The 12,043-nt window shown below is 44.3% G+C and overlaps 1 long non-coding RNA gene across 1 annotated transcript; it reads left to right on the top strand.

The window, feature by feature from the left end:
* Window positions 1-3,163: 3,163 nt before the first annotated feature.
* Window positions 3,164-5,290, top strand: LOC141417997 (uncharacterized). Its single transcript, XR_012442614.1, has 3 exons — window positions 3,164-3,240; window positions 4,344-4,417; window positions 5,227-5,290. It is a non-coding gene; the product is annotated as an uncharacterized lncRNA (long non-coding RNA).
* Window positions 5,291-12,043: the final 6,753 nt, after the last annotated feature.

The raw sequence follows: 12,043 nt of genomic DNA, 5'->3' as shown, positions 1-12,043 counted from the left end.
CAGAAGGGAGTGGGAAGAGAAAGCAAATTCTACCAGCAAGCGGGGCTGCTGAAATCCCAGAAGGGCACGGGAGAAAGCCAATGTGGCTGGACTGCAGATGCATGTTCAGTAGAGTGTTGGACAAAGTGCAGGTCATGATTTGTCAGTGGGCCATGAAACCAATGAGTATGTCATGTCCAGTTTTAAACACCAAAACCAAACAGAACAGAAGACAATGGAGCTAAAAGCATCAGGGCATGGGGTGTGTAGTGAGGACCACTGTTTCTAGAAATGTCTGTGTGCTGCATCTCCTGCAAAGTGGACTTTGTGCTCTGGATACAGCCACAAGATTCTGAGAGGTGTTGGCTCAGCAGGATGGAATGCCAGGCATGGGGAGGTGGTGGAGAGGGGATGGGACAGAGCCATGAAAAGCACTCAGGCTCTGTCCCTAGGGCAGTGGGGAGAACCTTAGAAAGGTGTTCAACAGGGAACTACAGGTGACCTCAGCATTTCAGAGTGAGCAGTACTTCACCTGCAGTGCGATTCGTGTGTGGCAGCTAGAGAGGGTGCCCCTGTGGTGAGGGTTCATGGGAGAGGTGATACGCTTTGACAGGCAGCTTAGGGGAGAAATTGAGGGCTGGAGGACACCAGGGCTGACCTTGAACCTTGGCCTGTGCCTTCACCTTTTCTCTTTGCTCCTGTTTTCAGTCCCTGCCAAGGCATGGACAGTCACTTAAGGCCTAAGTCAGGACCTGGTGGTATTTCCTCCCATCTCTTTACCCCCTGTGAGTCCCTCTGGGAGCTCAGCATCACTCCGATGACTGAAGGACAGGAACGAGAGGCCACAAGAATCTTTCTTTAAGCTGAGGCACTGTTTGGGCTTCCTGCTGTCCTAGATGCAGAAATAGCAGAGTAGATGTAACTAATGTGCTGAGAAAAAATTTCCTTTGAGCTGAGGTCAAACATAAACGTTGGGCCCCAAAGGGGATGTTCAAAAGGTTCTGGGTTGGAAAATAACCCTTTTAATCTCACCTAGGGAGGCACTCCATGGCTTTCCTCTTATTGGTAGGGTTTGGGAGCTCTGATAGTGCGAGGGGCTCAGGTTCAGGGTAGGAGCAGCCAGACTGGTGCCTTCATGTTGCTCCTCCTGGGCTGGGGCAGGGCTATAAAGATGAATGACAGGCAGTGTATGTGCAGACAGTGATACTCCTCCTTCTACCACTGCGTCCACTTCTGCCTCACTGGCCATCTTGCTTTTCCTGGCCAAACTTCTCCCTGCCTTAGAACTTTCATACCTGCTCTTCCTTCTGCTTAGAATTTTCTCCCCAGATCTTCACAAATGTCTTTGCTCTAAGGCAGCTTTTCCTGACCACTCTTAATGCTCTCATCTTGCCTTACTTGTCTTGCACTGCTCCTTACCTCAGATGACTCTTTTGTTGGGTTTGGTGGTCTCCTCCCACTAGAAGACAAGCTCCATGAAGGTGGGGGACTGTGCCTGTGCACGCCTACCTGTTCACCTGTGCATTCCCACAAGAGAAGTTGCAGGGCACGTGACATGGTGACTGGAGTTAAATGTGTCTTTAATGAGTGAAATGGTGGATGTTGGTGTTGGTGATGGACTGTCTTACTCATGAGGTCTTCATTTAATCAGGTGCCACATGCTCTTCTTGCTGGTGAAGGGGGTTTGGGGCTTGGCTTGTGTCCTAGGTCTTTTTGGGGGAGACAGCCACTTGCACAGTGACACTGCATGGGTTCGTACCTCAGCATCAGCATCTGCCCCATAGGCCTGAGACTTTCTGCTCAGAGGCACCCTGCTTCCTTGGTAGCTGCCTGGTGGCCTTTAGTGTTTTGTGCTGGGGGACTGACAATAGGGATTCAGATACCAACTGAGATCAATAAGAAAACTTTATCCAACTATCTACTATGGTTATGAATGCAAATTGATGCCATCAGTCCCAGCTCTGGGACTCTGCTGCACCCCACTTTCTGCTCCTAGAGCCTGCATCACAACTGCCTGTCATTGAGACCAAGAAACCCCACTTTATTTCTTTGCCGCCTTAGTCATTCCTTCACCTAATTTGGAAGCAGGTGGGAACCTGAGGTCACAAACACAGAGGTATAACATGTCTTATTCTCCATAAATCTGAATTCCCATGCTACCAGGCTGGTCGGAACTCAGCCCAAACATTCTTGGGTTTTGCCTCCCTACCTTCCCTAGGGGAGAGCCAGGCACCAGGTCTCAGGTTGTGCCACAGGGTTGGAAAGGCCCTGGCCACTGGCCACTGAGCTGGCCATCCTCTTAGCCACATGATACTGTAGGCCTTTATGCCTGCTGTTGCTTTGCTATACTTGGAACCGGGAGCATAAGGTCCAGATTGCCTATTTGCACAAGTGGTTGTTCCCACTGAGCATGTACTTCATGTGTTTTACAAAGAGAAACAGATTTCACCCTGTATAGCTACAAAGTCACAAGGATCCTCATGTAGAAAGGACAACTAAGCATTCCCAGCAACAGACCAAGTGTTAGAAAGACCAGGTCCTCCAGCATTTGGGAGAGAAGTGAGGATTGGAGAGATGGTGGAGGCCTCCCGGGGCCACAATTCTAAACCTGTGTCTGGGAGGTGAGCTGATGTGAAAGTTCACTTTGGGGAGAAACTAATCTCTATTCCTATACAAAATCTATTTTTATGGCCAACCCTGTAGCTAATAGGAGGTGAATTTGCTGGAAGAAAGAACCAACTTGACCTACTAAACTTGGAAAGACTTTGGCTATTTCCACATCCTACTACTGCTAGCCAGGCCAGATGAAGCCAGGTTTGGGATGCTGTAGCTCTCAATGATATTGCCTGTCTTTAAAACAGCTTTGCAGTGAAATATAACAAGTTCACCTGTCATAGGCTGAGTAGTTCCTCAGCTGTCGCCCCCAGCTCTGCTTCTGCTGTGGAGTGGCGCATTAGAATCCAACCCCAGAGAAAATGGATCTGGACTTCACCGGAGACAGCAGGTGCTTTTTATAGCTTTCAATGGGTACGGAGTGGCACAGAGAACTGACAAAACACCTCCGAGGCAACGGGTCCTCCGGACGGTTTGTTTTGAAAAGGATTTAATCCCATTGAAATGATGGCATTTTAAATATTTTTTTCACATTCTGTCCCCTCTGTCTTCCTTTTTTTAAATTTTCTGTAGGAAAAGTGTTAATTGGAATTAAAATTGCCTGCAAAAGTCTAGGCATGAATATTACATTTGGCGGCTGGTTAAAGGGTAAGTAAATGAGTGACATAGTTCAGGGAGCCTGGGGTGGATCAGAGCAGGTGTGCCTGTTGCAAAGGGTAGCTGCTACTTGGCAGGTAACCATCACCACAGGGAAGCAGACCAGCGTGGCCAGGTGTCCGAGGCTTCAAGAGAAAAAAAGACATCCATGTTTTAGGTTGAAATTTCTTGATTTATAAACGAATGCAACTGCAAAACACCACTGTGGATGGTATAAAACACCCTCACCAGATTCAACTGTAGGCCAGCTGGCAGCCTCTGCCTTAGGGGCCTTAGGCTCTCCTGGCCACCATAAGCACTAGTTACTGTTGGCATGACAAGTTCTCCCTATGCTTGAAGGCTTGTGCTGGCAGCAGCTGCTCTTTAGGGACAGTTTTAGTGAAAGAGTGATCTTGTAGTATAGAGGGAAGAGCCTCAGCTGGAGAGATGTAGGAGCTATACTAGTGTTCATTCTTTGTACTTCTGGGGCTGGGTGATCTTAAGGAAGCCACCTGAACCCCACGGGCCTTGGTCTTTCTCTTCTTTTAAATAAGGAAAATGGTATCTAACTTACGGGTTTATTGTGAGGCAAAGGATGATATCAATAACCGTCTGCTATTCCTCCTTTATGTGGACAGCATATGTTGTGAGGGAATCATGGACCTATTCAGTTTCCATTTTGGCTCTGAGGCCAAGCCCGTACCAGTAGGAAGGGAGGTCTGGAGCTTCTGTACACATCTACCATCGTGATTCCCCAGCCCGCCATGGTGCAGACCATCAAGGGCAGGGCAGGGAGGGCCATCAGGAATAGGGTTGGAGCCTCAGGTCCTTCCAGCCACATGCTCTCATGGCCAGAGTAGTCTTGAGACATTGTGTGTTCCCAGATTGTTTAAACAGAACATTTAAACACTGAACCATTCTCCTGGTTAGTGTTTCCAAACTGGGACTCTGAGGAACTGTACTCTGTGAAAGGTGGCAAGGGCTGAGAAGGGACTTCGTCTTCAGCTGAGCCAGGAAACGTTGCATTAAACAGTTTATCTCTCTCAGGACTGTGAGTAGTTCTTTTTTATCTGTAAAAAGCTCATGTCTACAGAGCTTCTCAAACTCTCTCTTAGGAGGTAATGCTGACCCAGACCAGATGTTGCATTTCTTCCTGGCATGCTGGTGGATCTCTAGCCCTGGGATAATGGTGAGCACCTAGTTTCAGCCCCACCCTCATGACCTTGACAGACTAGAGGGTGGGGGAGGCCAGTACTTATCTGGTAAGTACACATCTGGTGCAAAATCCTGAGCCCATGCAGGAGCAAGAAGATGTTTTTATTCATATTTTGGGTTGGCTCATGGGGGAGCTGAAAGAGATTGTGGGGGCACTGAAGCCTCTGTAAGTCGTAACTTGATGAGGCCATTACCTGAGGTCATGGGAACACTGTGGCAGATGGGACTGTTTTGACATGAGGGGACTGTGACATTTGAGATGTCAATAGGTTCTGAAAGTTATAATCACATACTCTTTCAGCTACAGAAGACTTTGCATGGAGCCCTGAGCCCTGCACCAATGACTTGCTATAAATTCAGTGACAAGAGACAACTTTTTTCATAAAACCAGAAGGATGGGGGTAGTGAGGACAGATCAGCTACAGTGACCTTCCACAGTAGGCAGTGATGTGCCGGCCTTGAAACAATTATCTCAAGTGCCCGTGGGTACCAGCTTTCTGTGGCTAACATGTGGTGCTAATTACCTGGAGGGACCTAGGGCAGATGTTGGTGCCTGCAATTAATTGGCCCGCAGAAAGGCTGTGCCTGGCTCAGGACCAGGAGTGAAGATGTCTGTCTCCTCCAGCACCAAGCTCATGGGACAGCTCCACCTTCTCATGTCCCCCTTCCATGGCCGTGCTGTGGTTCGTCTCTGTAGTCACTATGCTCTACTGCACCCCATCAACCTTTTCAGAGAATCAAAAATGTGGTTGGCTAACCATTCACCCCTCTCTGTGTTTATAGTCTCCTACACCTGCGGGGAGGAATGAGCAGCCAGTTAATCAAACTACTCCACGTGGAAAAGGTCAGCATGCCAGGGTCTCTACAATATATTTTTCCAGAACAAGAGATATTAACAGTCTGCCTCCTCATTCCTTTCTGCATTGCCCAAGTTGAGCCACATGGTCAGGAAATTGATCAGCACTGTGGATCTTGTGTCTGGTCATATTGTCTGTTTGTCCTGTTGCACCAGGATTTCCTGGAAATGTAGGTGGTGATGTTGGGAGACCTGCTGTGAGGGCCCAGCCCCTGCTCTGTAATTCTCTTCCTTTCCTACAATTCAGTACAAGTGCAAATGCCTGTGACAATATTAATTAACCTCCATACAGGGCCACTTTGTGCCAGGCCCTATGCCAGGCATTTTACAGGCATCATCTCACTGGATCCCCATAACCTGCTCTGAATATATTATGTCTCTTTGTCACATGGGGAAGCTGAGACCCCAAAATAACTAACATGCCCAGGTCACCCACCTAGAAAGGAGGGAGCCAGGATCTGAACTCAGGGAGTCTGACTCCAAAGGCACTTTGTTAGTCCCCTCCAGATCCTGAATTCCATGGGCCAGAGTTGGCGCCTGTCTCACTCACCTCTATGCTGTAGCTCCCTATGGAAATGTGCACACAGTGGATGTGCTTGAAGGAGTTAAGTGATAGAAGAACTTACAACCCGAACCTCATGTGGGTGTGAGATCAGGAACCCCCACCTCCCCAGGATTGGGTTCCTACCCTTGAGCCCCCTTCCGTAGACAGTCTGTAGGGGTGCTGTGCATGAAGACCAGGTAGATGTTGCTGAGTGGTTTGTACAAACTGTTTTGGGATGGAGAAAATTTTGTCATAGAAGGTAATGAAGCCTGGGGACCATTTCTTATTTCCCCAAATCTTTAGCTTCTAAATAAGCCTGTAATCATAATGCTTAGCTTACCCACAGTGGAAGAGAACCCAGACAACTGCCATTTGTGTTTCAGATATCTTTAGGGAGCCCTGTTCTCCAAGTGAGTAGGGTGTGTATATCTGTGAACACGTGTGCGTGAGTAATCTCCACTACTGATCTGAGCATGCTGAATTGTCTTTTTTGTTTCATTTTTTATTAGCATACACTAATTGTATGGGGAGGGGGATTCATTGTGACATTTCTGAATAGTCTTACATTGTACATTGGTTAGGTCTGTCCTTCCATCTGTCCCCCTCATCCCCCTCCCTTCCCCACCTAAAAACAATTGCAAAAGGTTTCAAGTTCTATTTCACATATGTGTATAAAACATATGGACCATATTCACCCTCCTTTGTCTCCATTCACCCTCCCCTCAGAAGTAACCCCACCACATACACACCAGGGGACCTATTTTATAGTCCCATCCTTCATTTTTAATCCCAAAGTCAGGGTTCAAAGGTGTTTCTCGATGTTTCTGAGCCGTGGATACACTGTGCTTTGTTCAGTTCAATCCCTTCTATTCCTCTCCCCTTCTTTTTCCCCTCCTGCCTCCTGTTATTCAACGGCTTTCAGTGGGTATCGTTCGGTACTTGTCCACCTGCATAGATGCAATTGCGCTTTGATATTGTTTCTATCATTCTCTCTTCCTTTCCTCTAGCATGTTGAATTTTCTAAAGTGACTGCCTCTCATTTTTACCACAGAAAGCTGTTTTATTTTGAGGAAAAATTAAATTATATAAACAAAACAGGAAGGCAAGAAAGGCAAAGTAAGAATTACTTGAAAACTCACCACCTGGAGCTAACTGGTAGATAAGTTGGTGAACATTCTTCTAGTATTTGTGTATATGTAGATTATAATTTTTTTCCCAGGGGGCAAAATTCTGTAAATATTGTTTTGCAAGCTATGCTTCCTCTTCTGTTTAATACACTGTGCTGTTTCCATGTCAGTGAGTACAGCATTCCATCATCCTTTCTAATGGTTCTATAGGACTCTATTGTATGGCTGTTTCATGATTAATTTAACCTGTCCCTTATAATTCACACTTACCCACATTCGTGTAGGACTGTAATTATCCATTTAATCTGTCTCTCTCTCCAGGCTGTGTGCTCATTGAAAACAGGGTCATATCGAAAACCCACAGGCACACACTAGGAAGACAATAAGTGTTTGGATGGATAGATGGATGAGCAGTGAGAAAGAAGAGGTTTTTTTTTTTCATTGCTGTGGTTTATTTCTGGCTGTACCTCCTTTCTGAACGACAGTCCATTAACCCAGGGCTGCTGAGGGCATTTTCCTGATTATATAGCTGATGGTCCCACTGCTTTTAGTGCCATGAGTTTAAATCTTGGTGCCACAAAGAAGCATTTCTGACACCAATCAGAGTAACACCTGATCTTTTTGAAGAAAAGTCCTTGGTTTCTTGACCTTTTGGATTGCTTTCCATGTGGTCATGGCCTCTTCCCTGCTCATCTCTTCCATGAGCCACATGGGCTGCCCAGAGAAGACATCTCTTCACATTTAGGGAAACAGGCATTGGATTTTTGTGGGGCAGTAGAGGGGTCATGTCAGGGGAAATAGATTTTTCCTCCCCCATCTTGTCTTCTGGAGTTCTGATCAGGATGCCTTGGCCCTATTCCAGAAGTAAGGAATTTGCTGCAGAGGCCTTGAGTTCAAATCCTAGCCCCCCTCCCCCAAAACAGAATGTGCTGCAAATTTAACCCTCCAAAATCATTAGCTGAAAAATAAAAGTCAAGTGCTAGATGCCTACTTGGGCAGAGTGAAAGAAATTGGGGTTCTTGGTCATCACTGGATCCTTAGTTATTGTCAGATTCTCACAGCACTTAGATGATAATAGGTTCAGAGCCTCTATTTTTTGGAGGAAAAGGAATTTAAGTACCCAAGACTCATTTTTTCCCTATCTATAAAGTGCGGCAATGGTGTTTGCCTTACAGAAATTGAGAAATAAGCTGTTTAAGATGTCTGATTCAGGGCACAGCACCTGGTCAGTAGTGCTCATACTCCCAGGGTAACGCAGCATTACTTTCTCTGCTCCAAAGGTGATCCACTATCCCAGGACTGCTGTGTGTTGGATAGATTATGACTAGAGATGCACTTCAGCCTCTGCTATGGCCTGAATGTTGGGAACATTACCTAGTGTCCAATGTGATGGCATTAAGAAGTGGGGACTTTTGGGAGGTGATTAAGTCATGACAGTGGAGCCCTCAGGAATAGGAATATTCCTTGTAAATGAGGCCAGAAAGAACTTGTTCTGCCATGTAAGAACACATAGAAAGTGCCATCTCTGAAAAGCAAGTCCTCACTAGGCACCAAGTCTGCTGGAGCTTTCATCTTGGACCTCCTGGCTTCAAAACTATGAGCAGTGACTTTGTGTTGTTAATAAATTACCCAATCTAAGGTATTTTGTTATAACAGCCTAAATGAACTAAGACAATGGTACTGCTCTAACAGAGCATGGGTAGAGAGCTGGGTAGGTGGGGAAGACGTGTTTCAGATGACATGAGTCAGAGAAGGTGTTCTCCCACTTGGGTATGGAAGGCATGTGGCTCATATACATCATGGACATCAGGAGAGAACATTTGGGTGTGGGTGTTGGCATATATTGGTATATTCATTGCAGGCACTGTTAGAAGCAACAGGGATGAGACTTTCGGTGTGCAGAGAGGACAGTTAGTGGGCAGAGGAATGACACGTGGATCTTGTATATTGACTGCCCTCTTCACCTTCAAACTGGTGCCCCTCCTCCATTGCCATAGGGTCTGTGCTTTGCTGGGAGACAATCAGAGCTTACCTGGACATCTCCTGATATACGTATTGAAGTTTCTACATCTTTCTTACATCTTTTTATGCTATTAAGTATCTCCTGCTCATGCAATGGTTTCTATATGTACAGTGACCTGACCTCACCCAGGAATTTGTACCTTTCAGGGACAAAACTCTTGTACTCTCTATACATCTATCTATCTATCTGTCTATCTAGATATCCGGATGGTATTGGAGTTTGCTAAACCAGCACTCTACCACTTGAGTCATGTCTCCAGCCCATTTTGCTCTGGTTATTTTGGTGATAGGGGTCTCACTTTTTGCCCAGGCTGGCTTGGACCACAATCCTCCTGTTTTGCCCTTCCCACCATACCTGGGATGACAAGCACATGTCACTGTGACCAGCGATTGGATGAGATGGGGTCTTGTGAACTTTTTCCCAGACTGGCTTCAAATCATGATCCTCCCAATCTTCTTCCCAAGGAGCTAAAATCACAGGTGTGAGCCACCAGTGCCCAGCTTTAAACCATATTTTTAATGGAACTATTTAAAAAATTATAAGCGTCTTTGCCTTTATAAGGAAAGTGTTGATGATAATATTATTAAGAACAATAGGATTTTTATTACTCCTATTGTGAGATATATGTGTGTCCCTTCTTCTAAAAGCCAGTGTCTGTAGCTAGTTCTCTAGCTCTGTGTTTCTTTGTTTTCACTGCCCTCCCATACTTCTGGCTGTCATGTCTCATGTCTTGCCTTTACTCTTTGAAAACTTAATTTTTTTTCTGATTGCAATGGACACATTTAAATAGAAAATACAAATCAAGAGGTGAAGCTACAAACAAGCATGAAGAAACCATTTTTTCTCGCCCTTCGTCTTCCCATGTCTGTATGAAAATTCAAGCATATAAATATATACTCAAGCTGTGGTTTGTCCCTTCCCCAACTCATGTTGAAATTTGATTCCCAATGTAACAGTGTTGAGAGAGATTGGGCCAGTAAGTGGCAATTAGATAGATCAAAGGGACTAATGCCTTTCTTGTGGTTGTTGGTAGTTAGAAAGCAAGGTCACCCCTGGTGTTTGGTTCCTTCTGCATGCACCTGCTTTCTGCCACGAGTTGAAGCAGCATGAGACCCTCACAAAACTGAGAAGGTTTGGGTGCTATGCTCTTGGATTTCCTAGCCTCCAGAACAGTGAGCTAAATGAACTTCTTTTATTTATAAGTTACCCGTCTCAGGTGCTATGTTACAGCAATAGAAAATGCATTCAATAACATGAAGCTATTTTACAAAGTGATGTAATAGTGTTTTATTGTAAGATGTAAAATTTTAATTTTCCCTTTCTCTTGTGATTTAATATTCAGGAAATTTGCATTTTAACTAATTAGTTATATGGTGAACATTTTTGGGTATCATTACCCTCATAATTTTTCTTAAAGGATAAATCCTCAGACATGAGACTAATAGACCAGACTAAAGTTTTGTTTTTTAGGTTTTTCATACACATGTCCTAATTTCTTTGACTGACCATATCAATTGTTGGTAAAGGAGAGAGAAAGGAAGGGAGCTACTTATAATGAGCTCTCATATGGTACTTGAGAGAATGTAAAATGGTACAATCTCTTTAGAAAACAGTTGGCCAGTTTCTTAAAAACTTAAACACACACTTATCTTGTGACCCAGGTGTTCCACTCCTAGGCATTTGCCCAGAAGAGGACATAAGGATTTTCATATGAGTGCTAATAGCAGTTTTATTTGTAATAGACAAAACTTGGAAATAACCCAAATCCTATCAGCTGGTAATGGATAAACAAATTCTAGTATATTTGCTCAATAGACTACTAGTTAGCAATAAAGAGAAACCAACTATTTTCACTTGTAATAACACAGATGATTTTCAAAATCATTTTGCTGAGTGGAAGAAGTGAGAACAAAAAAGAACATACTGTATGACTCCATTTATATACAACTCAAAAAAATGCAAAGTAAGCTAGATGAGATCTCACTAACTTTTTTTTGCCATGATCCTCCTGGTTTCTGCCATCTGAGTAGCTGGGATTACAGATGTGAGCCACCACGCCTGTTTTAACATAAAAACAAAATTGTGGATCCACACATAATGATTTTACTTTTAGGATCTGTTGATGGAGAATGTATGATGACCTAGAACTCATATAAATTTTTAGCTTCTTTGAAAAGAATTTATAATGTGTTAATCACCACAGCACTTACATATGCTTTGGGAAATGGTGCACTGTATGTAAAGCATGTGTTCTGTCTATAGGAAAAGTTTGCCATGAGTGGATGCCTGACTTCTTGTAATAGTCCCACGGCTCTCCAGGGTTGGGAGCTTCCCTTTGAAACCATATCTTTAAGGGCAGATAGAAACAGACTTTTTGCCTATGGTTTCCCTTCCTCTAACTCACTTTCAGCTGGGAATTGAGGGGATGTGGATTTGGGACTTCTGGGAAGGCTAGTGTAGGACAAGTGTGAGTATTAGCAGAAAAATTTTTGTCTCCAACAAAAGTTTTGGAGGAACAGCTCATTCAAGTGTCTTGGGAGTGAGTGAAAAGATATTAACTCTACTCAGCCATTTTCTTTCCAAATGGAAATGTCTTTACTCAGAATAATTACCATGTGGCTTTTCCTGGCACCTTTGGCATTTCCTCTTAGGGGACTCAGATCATGCCTGCTTAAAGGAGATAACATGTGTGAATCACTTAACACAGGGTCTGGCCTGTAGTTCATGTCCAATAAATCTTTGTTCTTCTCCCTTCACTCCTCTGTTTGATAGCAGGTTCCAAACTCACTTGCAAATGTAGCATTGATCTCACAGCAAATATATTTTGGTTTAGCAAAGAGTCCATTCAAAAGAAGGGAGAGAATTATTTAAATCATTGAAATTCCTTAATCCATAAGCTCACATAAATGTTTTGAACTAATACTTTTTATGCACTTTGGTTCCCAATGTATTCCATCTTCCGGGTGGTTAATGTCTCTTGCTGTCACATATTTTAAAAATTCAGGCTTTTGAAATTTTCTTTTGTGCTAAACTTGCAATGGAGTATTGGA

Source organism: Castor canadensis, chromosome 16 (genome assembly GCF_047511655.1).
Source record: "Castor canadensis chromosome 16, mCasCan1.hap1v2, whole genome shotgun sequence".
In the NCBI taxonomy this organism is placed as follows: Eukaryota; Metazoa; Chordata; class Mammalia; order Rodentia; family Castoridae; genus Castor; species Castor canadensis.
Note: the sequence above shows the minus strand (reverse complement) of the source record. Positions and strands in the feature narration are given on the sequence as shown.